This window comes from Ruditapes philippinarum, unplaced genomic scaffold, assembly GCF_026571515.1.
Source record: "Ruditapes philippinarum isolate M1 unplaced genomic scaffold, ASM2657151v2 ctg9347_1_1_1_1, whole genome shotgun sequence".
Classification (NCBI taxonomy): Eukaryota; Metazoa; Mollusca; class Bivalvia; order Venerida; family Veneridae; genus Ruditapes; species Ruditapes philippinarum.
Window position 1 is genome coordinate 2,191 of NW_026860320.1, and position 16,434 is coordinate 18,624.

A 16,434-nucleotide genomic window follows, 5' to 3' on the forward strand; every position below is an offset into this window, starting at 1 on the left:
TAATATTCATTCTACAATACTGATTTTTCAAAAAAAAAGGCATTTGTAAATAACTTATGAAATAAAGAAGAATTCTTATTCAATTAAGAAAAAAATTCCCCATTTTATGAAAAATGTATTATATGACTAGATATGTTATATCTATGTAATCAGATGACTTTTTACTTAAAAAAAAACTATGTTCAAACTATAAAATAGTGTTTATTGGATAATTCCAGAATAAAACCAGGTATTTTACAGTAATACTACTGCCTCAAGCTCACAGTGCCGCGCTTTCTCCTCGTCCAGATAATTTACGAACATTTTCGGCTGTACGCATTGCTAGAAAATATTCGGCATTACATTTACTTTTTTAAATAATGTGTCATATGAAGAATTAAAATCATTAAATACTATTCTTAGAGCTCTATGCTGGAGTTTTTCAAGCTTTTCTGTGTTTGTTTTAGAGCAAAATGCCAGACAAGGGGACAGTAGTTAAAATAAGAAATAAGCAGAAGACATTCTGAATTTAAAAATTTCCTAATTCTTAAGAGCACATTTAATTGATTGGCAGCTTTTTTTTTACACATTCTGGTGACCTGTATATCAAAGTTAAGTAAAAAGTGTATGTCTACCCCTAGCAGTTTAACACAATCTTCACATTTAATTGTTACATTATCAATTTGAAATTCTTTTAAGTGTTCATTTGCAATTTTCCCAACATCTATGGCTTGAAACTTGTCAGGGTAAGCTTGCATTTTAATAATGTTAAACCAGTTAATAATTATTTTACTTTCATTTTCTAATGTATTTTTCAGTATGTCTATTTTAGAGTTGGAGGAGGCTAGAGTATTGTCATCAGACAGTCAAAAGCCTTTGACAGGTCCATTAGGATTGCTGCCACATGCTCATTTCTGTCTAACGCCATCTTCCAGTCCTCAACCAGACGCAAAAGAGTTGTCTGACATCCATAGCCTGGTCTGAAAGCGGCTAGATAATTATGAAATATATTTTCAAAATGGTTGCTTAATTGTTCATTTATAATTTTCTCAAAAAATTTTGACATTGATGGTAATATACTAACAGGCCTATAATTTTCATTATAAAAGGATCATCTTTCTTAAAAACTTGGAGTGACTTGAGCCATTTTTAAACTATTTGGATATAAATTTGTGTTGATCATATCATTAACTATCTTGGATATAGGTTTACAAATTATGTTTGCTGAGCACTTCAGTATTTTGGGTGGTATATTGTCATATCCTGTTGCTTTCTTTGGGTTTACTGATTTTAGATGTGTTTCAATTGACACAGATAATACAGTAGACAAAATGATAGTTTGTACATTGTTATTGTTTTGTATAATCAATTTAATACTAGGATGTTCATTTTGAGTAACAGTCTGATTATGTATCCCAATATTTTTGGCTATATTTACATAAAAGTCATTTAACATATCACATACTTTAGTTTGATCGGCTATCAGTGACTCATTTTCCTTAAAAATAATGTAACTTGAATTTTTCAAAATGGATTTTTGAATTAAAAAAGGTTTGATTGTTGGCCAGAAATCTTTAGACTTTGGGCCCCGCTACATCTTTCCATGAGGTAGGTGGTAATATATTATCGTTTTACTTTTGTTTTGAAGTTCATGAGTTTCCTATACCTTTCCCAATTATTTTTGGTTTTATATTTCAGATGCGTGTTATGTGCCTGCCTTGTTTGGTAGATTATTTTTCTGTATTTAGAGTTGTATAAGGTGGTGAAGACTTTTTAGGATATTTTTATTTTATAGGAGCATGTTCGTCTAGAATTTCATTACAAAATTTTATTATATGCCCAGTAGGTGTCATCAACATCATCAAAAGTAAATGTCACTTGGAACGGTACATTGTCTAGTTCAGTGTTTAAAACATTTTCATCAAATTCTTTGTAACTCCCAAAAGGTACTTTCTTTTTAGATACGGTATTAACCTGTTCTTTAAGAGTAGTAAATATCATACTATGGCAGTCACTTATGCTGCTGCTGATAACTGATGAATTACATAGCAAAGAGGATGAGTTTATTAAAATGACATCAATAAGAGTTGGGTTATCTAAATTCTTAAAACATGTTGGTTTGTCAATTAGATTTACCAGGTTGAAACTATCCATGATGTTTGTAAGTAGTTTACTTTTGGTAGGATTAAGCATATCACAGTTTACGTCCCCAGTTATAATTACATGGTCAAACTTTAATTACATGCGTTCATTGAACGCCGCCTTTCCTTGTTGATCTTGTTTATCATATTTTAATCAATAATTTGTCTATTGTTTCAGATAGCCTTGATTATAAAAGATGGTCAGACATTGAAGGTGGTCTATATATTGTCAGGAGAAAATGACTGCCTTGATGTTATTTAATCTAAGGAAAGATTTAGTAATAAATACTAGAACCAATTTCAAAGATATGAGGGCTGGGCAGCACCGCCTGAAATAAAATTGAAATATTCTCAGTTGGAAAACTAGCATGTAATTGTTTAGTTAACATTATTTTTTTTAGGTATTTTATCTTTTTCTACCTCAAATCCATATAAACATTTAAACAACAAACTCTGATTATCATTAACAACCAAAATAAAGAACTCTGATCATTATTTACACCCAAACAAACACACGTCATTTATCTAACACTTATACGAAAAATATTTTCACGTATACGTCTTTTATACGAAACAATACTAGACACCTGGCGAGCCCAAGCACTAAACAACTTATGATCAAACAAAACAATAAAATCACCACATCATGAAGAACACAAACATGAATAATTTTACAACTCTAAGATACAGTATAAACCACAAATATTCATCCAACAATATTAACTTCAGACAACCTTATCAGCATCAGAAAACAACTTAAACTAAAGCACCAAATATTTACATATATCCTCAAATCAAAGCATCAACTAATATACTCTTGACCAGACAAACATTCAACCAATTTCAACCAAATATTTATTACCAAACATATATAACTCATCAACCAAAACAGCTAATGACAACCAATAAACCCTGATCAATTAAGATCATTACAATAACATTCAACCAACTTCAACAAATTAACAAAACTCCATTCAAAACAACAAATTCTCTTCTCAAATAAAAAAATAACCGCTACACACTATCAGCGTGTCTCTCCTAACTGATGTAAAACCTCTCTCAAAAACTCAAATATTTTCTGTTGTACCGATTTTGACCTTTAAATGTATAGAGAGTTTTACATACACATATCAACATGTTTACATTGAAATTTGATACGTTTCAGTGTCTCGCTGTATGAAAACATAAACTCTTTGTAAAAAAATATCTACAGTGAAACTGTATGATTATCCTGACAGCCCCCTACTCAAGAAATACTCCACTGTTTTCAAACAATTGGAATAATCTACAATTTCTCTTTTCAGGTATCGAGTCTACTCAGGTAATCTGCACACACGTTGTCCTTTCCTTTCACAGCTACTATTCGAAACTTATAGTTCTCTAGAAATAATGCCCATCTCATTATGCGGCAACTTTCAACTTTACACTTCTGAATAAATGTTAAAGGAGCATGGTCTGTATGCAGCTCAAATTCTTTCCCGTACAAATATTTGTTGAATTTCTTTATTCATAATACCATCGCAAGACATTCCCTTTCAAGAACTGAGTAGTTTCTTTCTCTATTCAGCAATTTCTCACTTGCGTAAGCTATTGGAAGTAGACCATCATCAAACTGTTGAAAAAGTGCAGCCACAACTCCGGAATCTGAAGCATCACATTGCAAAACAAATGACTTTGAAAAGTCTGGAAGTCGTAGTATTGGTGATCGCTTGCTGTACTTGCTTCAATGTCGTAAAGGCTTTTTCATGTTCTGGTTTCAATATGACTTTATTAGGCTGTTCTTTCTTCGTAAGATCTGTCAAGGTTGTAGCAATTTCTGCAAATGAAGCAATGAATTTTCAGTAGTATCCAGCTAGACCAAGAAATGGTCTCAGTTGCTTCTTTGATTCTGGTCGCACAGCGTCTCTAATTTTGATCAATTTGTCATCTTCTAATTGCATTTGTCCTTTGCCAATAACATGACCGGTAAATGGTATACTTTCAAATCCAATCATACATTTAGAAGGTTCAACTGTGATCTTTGCTTATCGTATTCTTTCGAACAATTGTCTCAACATCTTCCTATGTCCCTCCCATGTAACCGTATGTCCAAGCACATCGTCAACATACTTTTCAGTATCCTTCACTCCGGAAAGCAACTTCCGCATCATTCTATTGAATGTTGCGCCAGAATTGACCATTCCAAATGGCATTTTTCTGAATTGGTAATTACCTTCTGTTGTAGAAAATGCTGTTAGATGTCTTGATTTTGCTTCAATTGGTATTTGCCAAAAACCTTTGTACAGACTCAATCAAACCGAGTCTGCAATTCTCTTGTAATTTTGTTGTGATTAATGCTTCCGAGGGATCACTTTGTTTCCAGATTTTTGGTCAAATCAATTTTTGTGAAGAATTTATCTTCTTTTAATTTCGCCATCACATCCTCAAAATAGAGAAAAACAGAATCCCTAAAGAAAGTCTAACACAACAAAATTGAAAATGTTGCAGACTCGGTTTGATTGAGCCTGTTCATGGACGGTACTTGAAAGTGCAAGTTACCGTCCACGCCCCCTAGTACCGGCTTAAGCAGAATTCAACATTTAAACACGAAAATGGTGAAATTTTGAATTTAGAGACATCTGCAGATGTGTTCATACGGCGATTATCATGGAACCTTCAATGTGACACAGTAGTGCCATTCCATGAAAAGCGGCGTATGGTCCCCAAGTAAAAGAATGCGTATGCCTTAAACGAGAAAACAATAGGCGGAACTAAATAAAATGGAATTTTGAAAGGGGATCTGTGGTTATGAAGCCTGCGTATCACAGGCAAGATGTCAAAAGACAAATTAAAAAGCAGGCAACATATCCTAAGGGTGATTATACAGTATTCAAGTAGGAATACTGGAACCACCCAAGTTGAAAAAGGCCAAAAAGATAAAACTTAAAGTACCACATAACATGTATACACAACAATAATGTCGTGCTGAACAATCTTCAAGGATCGAAAATGTATCAAAGCAACGCATTTACTTCTGATTTTTGTTCAAGTGTTAATTGAACACTAGCATTAACATCTCGGTACGTCTCTTCACCCTGTATGTCTACTAGTTCTAAAAGATTTTCATCATCAACTACCCCAGTATCATCATTATTTTCGGCTTCTATTACAGCTACACTCGCACAAATTCTATCTTCTCGTTCTTCATATTTCTTCAGAGGATTAATGTGGTACATCCCAATTCTATCACCTACTTTAACTTTGTAGTCAAACTTGTTAACTGCTTCACTTAACAAATGGACCTTTTGTTGACGGCAGGAGCAATAAAACTTTATCTCCTTTCTTAAGACTTCTTGCTCGTGTTTTCTTATCATAATGATGTTTATACTCTTCTTGTGAGTTGCTGAGATTCTCTCTAGCAATCTTGCATGATTGTTCTAACCTATTTTTCAAATCTAGGACTAACTCATACGTATTACGTGTCTCTGGTACTTCTGTCTCTGTCCATAATTCTTTTAGTGCTTGCATGGAACCTCTAACAGTTCTTCCATATAAAAGCTCAAATGGTGAGAACCCTGTACTTGACTGAGGGACTTCTCTGTAAGCAAAGAGAACCGCAGACAAATATCTGTCCCAATCCTTAGGTCTTATTTGGCACATTTTCTTTAACATGCTTTTTAAAATACCATTCATTCTCTCACAAAGACCATTACATTTTGGATTGTAACGGTGTTAAACAACTGTTTAAGTGAAACAAGTCTACAAACTTCTTCCATTAGTTGTGACGTGAACTGACTACCCCTATCACTAAGTATTTCCGATGGGAAACCTACTCTTGCAAAAATATCTAACAATGCTTCAGCTATATTTTCAGTCTCAATTCTTGGTAAAGCAACAGCTTCTGGATAACGTGTAGCATAATCAACAACAGTTAATATGTATCTATTTCCCTTTTCCGATACAGGCGATATTGGCCCTATCAAATCAACCGCAATTCTCTGGAACGGAGTGTCAATAATAGGCATTTCACCTAAAGGAGCTTTCTGAAGTCTACCCATGGGCACTGTCTTCTGAGCTATATCACAGGAACGACAAAATCTAGTTATATCACTAGAAATACCTGGCCAGTGAAAAGTAGACTATATATTGTCTAAAGTCTTTCGTACGGACAAATGCCCACCCACTATAGATTCATGAGCTAATTACATAACTCTTTTGTGGTATTTACTAGGAACAACGATTTGTCTTGTTTCAAACTTCAAATCACCTTTCACCGTCTCAAATATTCTATACAACACATCTTTTTCTACTTCATATCTAAATTTGTTACCACTTTTTGTTTTCAAGATCTTATTTTCCTTAGCATACTGCCATAAACGCTGTAACGTATTGTCATTTGATTGTTCTCTCTTAAGAACATCTATTGTAATTTCGTTATCTTCGACCTTTGGAACTTTAAGAGGTTTCATTGCTTTCTTCTCTTTTTCTGCCTGTGCTCTAGTAACAACAGCAGCTATGTTTGTTACTTCTCGGCTAACCCACTTCTCATTTGGCTTATCAAGTACACCCTGAATATTGCCCAAAACTAAGTCACAAATTGCTGACTCTAAAACCATAGCTTCTATTTCACCCTTATAATAAGGTGTATCAAGGTGTAATTTTGCCATGGTACCAACCTGGCCCGACCAACTATTGCAATCATGACACAATTTTTATTCAGCATTTGTTCTTCTTCCACTAACTTCTTTCTTACTACTGCTAACTCGCAACCAGTGTCTCTTAGAACTTTCACCTCTTGATTACCAACATATCCTAGTTTCAGATCCAATTGACGTTCACCTTCTAATGATTCAATTGTACAGCTTCTTATTATGACAGGCACAGAATTACCATTGGCTAATTTAAGTTTCCCCTCTTCAATACAACCATCATAAGAACTTGTTTGAGAAATTGACATACATTACCCCGATACTTTCTTATCATCTGATCTACCATCACGTCTATGGCCTACTACGTCTTCAGGCCTACTACGCCAGTTCCTTGGTAAAGAATCCCGATTAGTTTTAAAGTAAATTCTATTTTGCTCTCCATATGACATTGCAGCAGCCCCATATCTTTTTTTAGTCTAATATCGACAATCTCTGGCCACATGGCCCTCTCTATTACATATGAAGAATGTTACTTTTCTGTTTTCTCTGTGATAGTGCTGTATTGGTTTCGATAGATTACCTTTATTAACGTGCATTGGTGATTTATTTGAAAAAATCGGCAACTTTTGAACTTTTACTATTTGTAATTGTTTTGCCATGATCATCTAAGTATTGTCCAGCCAAAGAGATGACATCTCTACGATGCTAAGAAAAAGAGCTAGCTCTGTTGAACAAACTTTGACAAATTGCTCTCTAATAATAAGATCTTTCAATTTATCTACTGTATCCGCAGCGTCAGCCATTTCTGTCAATCTGCTAAAGTACCTATCTAAGCGAGCCATAAATTGGTTTACAGGCTGCCCTTGTTCCGACTTACTCTCTCTAAATTTCGTTCTGAAACCGTCTTCTGTTAATTGGTATCTTTTTAAAACTGCTGTTTTTAATTCTTGATAGTCTGATACTTTCTCAGGAGGCATACTAGTGTAAACTTCAAAACCTTTCCCCGTTTATAAAGAACTTAAGCTTATTGCCCATGTATCTTCTTTTCATCCTTGAGATTAATGCGATCCCCAGTCTCGATTTCTAACTTCATTAGTTCTATTTCTTGCTCTTTTATTTTCATCTCTACTTTTACTTGAAACAAACGTTTCTTTTCCTCACGTTCGGCTTCTTTTTCTAGACGCTCGGCCTCTTTTTCTAGACGCTCGGCCTCAAAACGCCGTCGTTCTTCCTCACGTCCAGCTTCTTTTTCTAAACGTTCGGCCTCAAATCGCCGTTTATCTTCTTCACGTCTAATATTTCTCTCTTCTCTATCAAGATGTTCTGATTCTTTCTTTTGAACATAATCACGTAAATCCCCATCCTTCAACCCAAGCCTCTCTCCCAATGATACCCATTTATCATAATCCATAATTGCTTAATAATGGATTACTATTAAAAAGATAATAAACTTTTACGAAACCGTAAAAGTAAACACTTATTACTCAACGAATTGGTGGACCTTTGTAGCACCGACAATCGTTTTTCTAAATCTAATTTCTATATAACAAAGGCACCTACCGGCACCGGCAATTAGTTTGTAATAATAGTAACAACCGGGGCACCAACAAATTATAAGTTATATCTTTATCATTGATATAAACTTATTAACACAATGATTCAAACTATCATAACAAATGGCTCCCAAAAACCACTTAAATCTATCACCGTATAAACTGTATTCAACAAACGGTGCCCTTCTGCTAAATGCATTTAATTCTTCAGTTTCCATAAGCTTAAACACAGTCCGTCACCGTTTCTCTACATATAAACCTCTATTTAAACTAACTCAGTTTACTTGTATATAAAAGTACCCGTAGGTATATCGATTTTCGCCTAATAGCTTTAATACTGCTACATTTAAGGTTTAACAAAAAATTTATCAAATTTTTACAAACAATATTTAGCCAGAAAAGATTCCAAAAAAGATTCCAAACTTAAAGAGAATATCCCGGACGAGCCCCCAAATTGTCAGGAGAAAGTTACTGCCTTGATGTTATTTAATCTAAGGAAAGATTTAGTAATAAATACTAGAACCAATTTCAAAGATACGGGGACTGGGCAGCTCCGCCTGGCATAAAATTGAAATATTCTCTGTTGGAAAACTAACATGAAATTGTTTAGTTAACATTATTTTTTAGGTATTTTATCTTTTTCTATCTCATATCCATATATACATTTAAACAACAAACTCTGATTATTATATACAACCAAAACAAAGAACTCTTATCATTATTTACCCCCAAAACAAACACACGTCATTTATCAAACACTTATACGAAAAATCTTTTCACGTATACGTCTTTTATACGAAACAATACTAGACACCTGGCGAGCCCAAGCTCTAAACAACTTATGATCAGACAAAACAATAAAATCACCACAACATGAAGAACACAAAAATGAATATTTTACAACTCTAACATACAGTATAAATCACAAACATTCATCTAACAATATTAACTTCACACAATCTTATAAGCATCAGAAAACAACTTAAACTAAAGCACCCAATATTTACATATATCCTCAAATCAAAGCATCAACTAATATACTCTTGACCAGACAAACATTCAACCAAATATTTATTACCAAACAGATATAACTCAACAACCAAAACAACTAATAACAACCAATAAACCCTGATCAATTAAGATCACCACAATAACATTCAACCAACTTCAACAAATTAACAAAACTCCCTTCAAATCTCTATAAAAATAACCGCTACGCACTTTCAGCGTGTCTCTCCTTCAGTACCGATTTTGACCTTTAAATGTATAGAGAGTTTAACATACACATATCAACAGAGAGAGTTTTCAAAAAAGCTTTACAAGCTTCCTACTCAATCCGTAAATTTTATTTTATGTAATTTATTATGTAAATGTGTGGATTATTAATAAAATATTGTTTAAACTAAACTAACAGGTTTACATTGAAATTTGATACGTTTCAGTGTCTCGCTGTAGGAAAACATTAACTCTTTGTAAAAAAATATTAACAGTTAAACTGTATGATTATTCTGACATATATAAAAAACAATTCCCCATTTTCTTTTAACAAATTCAATTCAAAACATAAATTTTCCAGACCTTGATTTTCTAAGTCTGTACAGCGTTTAATAGGTAAATCAGCCCGTATTATTGTCAGCAAGCCTCCACCATGGGCATCTCTATCACATCTGTGTAACTTGAAGCCATCAACTGAGAACAGGTTATATCTGAAAGAATAATCAATTTTGGTTTCAGAAATACAGAAAATATCAACAAGATTTTTATCAAAAATGGGTCTAGTTCTAATTTCCTGAAATTTATATCTAATACTATTTATATAAAGATGACCAATTATCGGTTTTCCTATTTAAGTTTTTGAGGTTTTGGAACATCATTAAAAATGTCATACAGGTGTTCACTATCACAGGCACTATTAATAAGTATGTCACTGTTTTCTAAAATTTCTTCCGTTCTTTCGTCAGATAATCTATAGTTTCCTGGTTGGGTGGTAACTCACTTTTTAGATTTTCACATTACTTAATTAAAAAGAAATCTATGACATACACTCTTTAAAACACTGATAACAACCAAATACAACTCAAAATCATACTGACCAACTATCAATAATCCATATTTTAAATTAATTTAAAACACTAAGAAAATGTCTGAACTTAAATTTTACAAAGCCGCTTCAACAAAGACAAAACTAGTTACATGATCAAAATTGCGTGAAACTAAGGGAAACAACTCAAACAACCAAAAATGTATCAAGACACCCAAATTATCGATCCTGTAACACAACCAACGCATTTTTTCGCCCATTCTTACATTAATTAAGCATGCCTATAAAAACAGAACTACAAAACGTTAGTCCTTTGTGTCTCAAAGTAAATACCAACTGAAACTATTTTCTTGTTTGTCAAATGCGTTAGGAAAAATAAACAGTATACAGTATAGAGTGATGTGAAATTTGCAAGAATACAGTAAAGACCAAGGGACGTTGATCCGAATTTGTAACACTTTATACCCAAACACAGTTCCTGTGTCCATTATTTTTATTATAAATAATCCCGACGTTTTTATTTAATATAGTCTTGAAGTGTTGTATTTTCGTCATCAAAAACGTTATAGTTTGCTTTTTTCCTTACTTTAAGTACCTATGTTCAGATTGAAACTTTTTGCAGAATAATTATTGGTTATTTGTTGGTTCTAGTTCATGTAATAAAACTTATTTCTAGTCGAAACTTCCATCTACAAAATTAATGTACATGTATTTTGTAAGTATTTGAAAAAAGGTTGAATTGTCTTGTTTTAAGGATTGTTTTATTAACAATAGGTGATTCATTTAAAACACAAATAAATGATTTTGGAATATATATATACAAAACTTATTTAGACATCACATGTGTTTGTAATTCTTGTTGTTTTTATCTTTTAATTCACCGACAAGAAGGTCAGGTGACAACTTTCAAGCTTTACTGACGAAGGAAGAATCTTTTGTGAACGTTTTCAAAAGCTCTTGATTTATGAAACAGTTATGGACCAAACACAAAATATACCTGTGACAGACCATGTAAAGCTTTATCCTCTATGTGTGACTTTGATCTTGTAGGCAGACATCTGGATGTTACGCATGACAAATGTGTAGTAAATGTAACCGAAATCTAGGTATAAACTGTAACAAAATCGGATCAAATTCTCTTGTTCTATACTGTAACTTTGTGAAATTCACCTCGCTCTATACTGCAACATTGTTTACGTTCGACGAACAAGAACCACAGTTCATTTACATTGATAAACGTTTCTTAACATAACCCAACAAACATACCTTTACCTACCTCGGGCCGATATTAGCTAAATGTCAAAATATCGCTGTCGGTTTTCCGACATCGGACCGATATCTATCCGATGCAGACAAACTTGTTAAAGAGCAATGATATCGGTCCGATTTAATTCCGATATACATTTATTTCCAGTTATTCAATTAATTGAATTTTTCTATACTTTCATTTTTCACTGGAGCAAAAAATCGATGCTTTTAAGAAAAAGAAATTAAGTCGTTTTAATAAAAAAATACACGGTGCTATATCGGTCCCATGTCTTTTGCCGATTTAGTAACATGACTTAAGTATTTTTGTTCAACATTTTTATTTTCATTGACCTTCAAAGGAAACATGTAAACATTATTAGTTAGGTTTTTATGTGTGTTTGCAAGGAAAAATAGTAAGTTAAGATTTCAAGATTTTATTGATAAGTCTGTAGGCCTCCGGCCCATAAGCATTTACAACATATATATAACATAAATACATGGACAGTGAGTGATACAGACATGATTACATACAAAACTAACAGTATTTCAGTATTCATTGAAAAATATCTAAGTAATTTTGTCTTTTATCTAATGCGTAGAACAGGTACATTGCAGTATTTCTAATTTCATTTTTGTTAGACAATAATGAATACAATTTATCAAGTGTTGGTAGCATTCTGTAATTTTCCGAAATATATTGCTTTACATTGAAGTATGTATGTGTAAATATGTTATGTATATGAAAGTTTATTTTTTGCTGATGTAATAAAAGGTTTTGCAAAATAAAGATATGTTCTGTTATGTGTTAAAGCCCCTGTGCAAAGGAAAGGAAACCAATATGCAGGTAGGAAAAGCTTATTATAAATTAAAGTTGGACATCGACTTTAAGTCGGTAAACCGATTTCGGCATCCGATATCGACCCGACCTTGAACCGGGTTGCACATCTGACGTCGAGCCGACATCGATTGCCGATATCGGGCCGACATTGCAGATGATATAGGGGGCCAACATCGGTCCTATATGAAATGAGTGCTAGGAAAGGACTAACATTTTGTAGTTTCAATTTTTGTAGGCATGCTTAATGTCAGAATAATCAAAAAAAGCGTTTCTCGATTCAAATTTTCAAACTGTCAAATGTGCATTTTTGAACCAATATAGAGACGAAATTGTGGTGCAAGGCCTACGTTAAAATATGAATAGATACAGGATTAAGTTCCTTACAAGCGAAACACGAAAACATTTAAAATAAATTCTATTTAACTTCTTGCAGTCTAGACCGAATAACAATCACCTGTTTTACATACACTTGAAAATTTTATACGTGACCGGTAAACGCGATATTATTACATGTTCCCCACGGTGATATCATTATCAACCATATCGCCAAAGTGATAAATCAGTATGTCTAAGCAGATTCGCACTTGTAGGGGAAACACAAGTATGATTACGGAACAATGATTTGCCCAAACATTACAGGAAAAAATCGTAAATAATTAAAGCTACGTATGCGACTTGACGATAATAGGAATGTTTATTATGGAAATTATTTTAGAAACTTACACTGCGTTATCTGCTTAAAAGCATGAAACTTGTACGAAAATTTAATTCCAGTGTGACCAGTAGTTAAGGGATGGGATTGGGTTGGGGTTAGGGGAGCTCTCGAAATATGTTAAGCCACACTTGTATAACGAGAAGTTTGCTACATGTAAAAGTAAGGTGTATAAGTCTCATAAAAAATGTCTTTAGGGTGAATGTTTAATATATAGGTTTGGTTTGAGCCGTTCTAATGGAAAATCAATACAGTACTCTGACATGTACCACATATCTTAATTATTTTATACTGCTGTAACATTTATGGCAATTTACCTTTTTTATTGTTGAGCAGAGGTTTTAACGGTGTTAATCAAATGGTCATATTCTTGTTAAAGGAGCTTTAGTGAAGTCATAAAGCATAAAAACATAAAATTTGAAAATGTTACATTTGTTAACTGGGGTACTTTAAAGGGAAATAATATGAAAGAGGTAATAAATAAATAGATATACTCAGATATAAAATCATCGAAATTTAGTGCAATTCGTAGGCAGCATTATGTACAATGCGTTTCTGATTATTTTGTCAAATAAAAATTATTATTGATTATTCTGGTAAAAAACAAACAGAGTGAGCGAATTAATATTAAATAAATGTTGGCTTCTAAAAGATAACCTCTTAGATTTTTTGTAGCAAAATTACTTTTTATTTGTTCTTTCCATGGCTAATGGTAAACACCATAATAATTAAAATTCATGCTACACGCCTGCACAAACAAATGAAATTGAGGTCATAGTGAAAAGATAACGATGCTTGTTCATGAGTAAAATAAACAATAAAGCACACAGATAATGTATATAAAATCCGCCAACTTACTTCATCTTTATCTCTTCAGATTACTACATTCGTAGATATGTAAGTAAATCTCATAAGTCTATTAATATAGTTCATGTGATGTAAACCGGAAACTGATGTTTCATTTATAGAGTAAGCGGCTTTGTGGGGGGATGAATACGGTATCAGAACGTGTTAAAATAAAAATAAAAAAATGAAATCTCTATGCCATGTCATATCTATGTCGACTAAAAGTACATGTTTGATGGGCAGTATAAAGATTCTTGATTGATTATATGGCAGTATATAAACGACATGTTTAACCTTACAAAACATTAAAATATTTATTTTTTTCGTATTGAAATTTACAACAACTTTTTATGTTGATAAGTACTACACTTAATATATATAATCTATTTTAATTTGACTGTCAGCAGTTTTGAGCTCTATTTATACCTGATAAAGTAGTTATATTTAAAGATCGTTTATTGAAGGAAACGAAAGTATACATGTATTGATATTGGGTCGAAATATTGGTACAAGTTGGATAATGTTAGAATGATTTTTAGGACTAACTGTAATGTTATTTTTAAAAAAATAGCAAATATAATTATGTTTGTAACATTAAATAATAGATCTGAATAAATGTTAAACATAAAATGTTTAGTACGTATTGTTCACTTATTTATAAAAGATTAAACTATTTGATTAAACAGGATTGCATAGTTGTTTACAATCTACTCACCATGGAATTTATGTATGGAACCACTAAATGTAATACAATTATCTACAGTAGGCAAAAAGAGAACACTTCAAAACAACATATTGCAAATATTTCTTATAAATTTTAAAACACACTAACTTTTTTTCGCTCACTTTATCTGTTTTATAACTTAAATGTTAAATGCATACTTGGTGCTTTTTTACAAGAAAATATGTCCATTATATGGCATTGTGGCAAATCGTATGGAAGACGATCAGCTTTATGTTGTCACGAATAGGTACACGAGGGGAAGGCACCCCAAAAATGTTGTGGGACATTGTTCCTAAGTTTCGGCAAATTACAAAGACATAGGTATGAAATTATATATCATACATGAAGTATTTTTCTTTTAATCTAAAATATTATAAAGATACACATTCGAGAATTAAAATTAGAATTGTGACACCTAGTGTCGACAATGTTGAATAGTTCCATTTAATCTGATGACCTAAATTTTGACTCATCTGCAAACTCGAGATATTATTGAAGAATCTCTATGAAGCTCAGATCGAAAGTGTGAATTCTACAGCCTTAACAATGTTGCTCTTCTCTTGGTTTTCTAACTTATCCGAGATATTATTCTAGACTAGAGTTTGTTGAATTTTTACAGAGATTGTTAATAAGATTTTCAGGTGTTAATTCATTTTTATATTTATTTTTTTACCTAGTTTTTCACCTAAGATGACACTTTTTAAAGATACACTAAACTCATTCTTGAGTAAAATATTTCAATCACAGAAATTAATTGAAATCTACGAAACTCCTACTGAATATACATTTGTATATAATTTGTATAAAAGAATGAATAAACTATGTATGAGAGTTGCATCCTGTATAACAGGACAAATAAAGCCGGTATTTCTTCAAAGATTCAGTCAGTTTTTTAATGACACTATTTTTTTCATATTATAACCACCTATAGTGTGTAGTATTTTAACGTAAAAATTAACTTTGTGTGAAGTCAAAACATGTTTTTAATTTAATATTTACAAAGAGACTATGTAGCAGTTATCAATATTTTCAAATATAAAATTTGAGCATAGTATACGAGGGTTGTTCAAAAAGTTATAGGATTAAGAGTCTTGCATATTCATATTTCATTCAATTAAGAATATTTTCATATGTACAGCGATCGTAAAATGTTCTCTACAATTTAAGCATAAGGTTATAATATTCTTTTGCTAAACGCGTGTTTTCTGTTATATTGAATAACCATGGTAACACGCATCCGGCGCAACACATCAAAATAGTTATTGAAGCTACGTTGTACTTCGAATTTATTTATAATTTATTCTCTGTTTGTCTATATATTCCATCAACCCATTAAGTTATAATTATGTGACATTATGTTCAAATTTGACGTCATTCGGATATAAAATGGCTTAGTTATTTTGTTTTAAACAGCATTGGTCATCAAGTTAAATGTAAAAATATGACATTTGTTAAAAAACTGTAAATTCGTGCGATCGTTAGATATTGTCAACAGATTATCTATTCTCATTCAGATATATACATAATGATTTAATTAACAAAGGACAATCATCCTGCCATTAGAACACTAGTTTTCAGCTGGAGCAAGCAATTCAAAAACGGCGAATACAAGATCACAAACAGGAAAGGGCGAGGATGAAAGCGGAAAATTGACGGGACGTTAGTGACGTCAATTGCAAAAGCGCTACAAAAGGATCGACGGTGAACGAGTTGCGAACTATGAG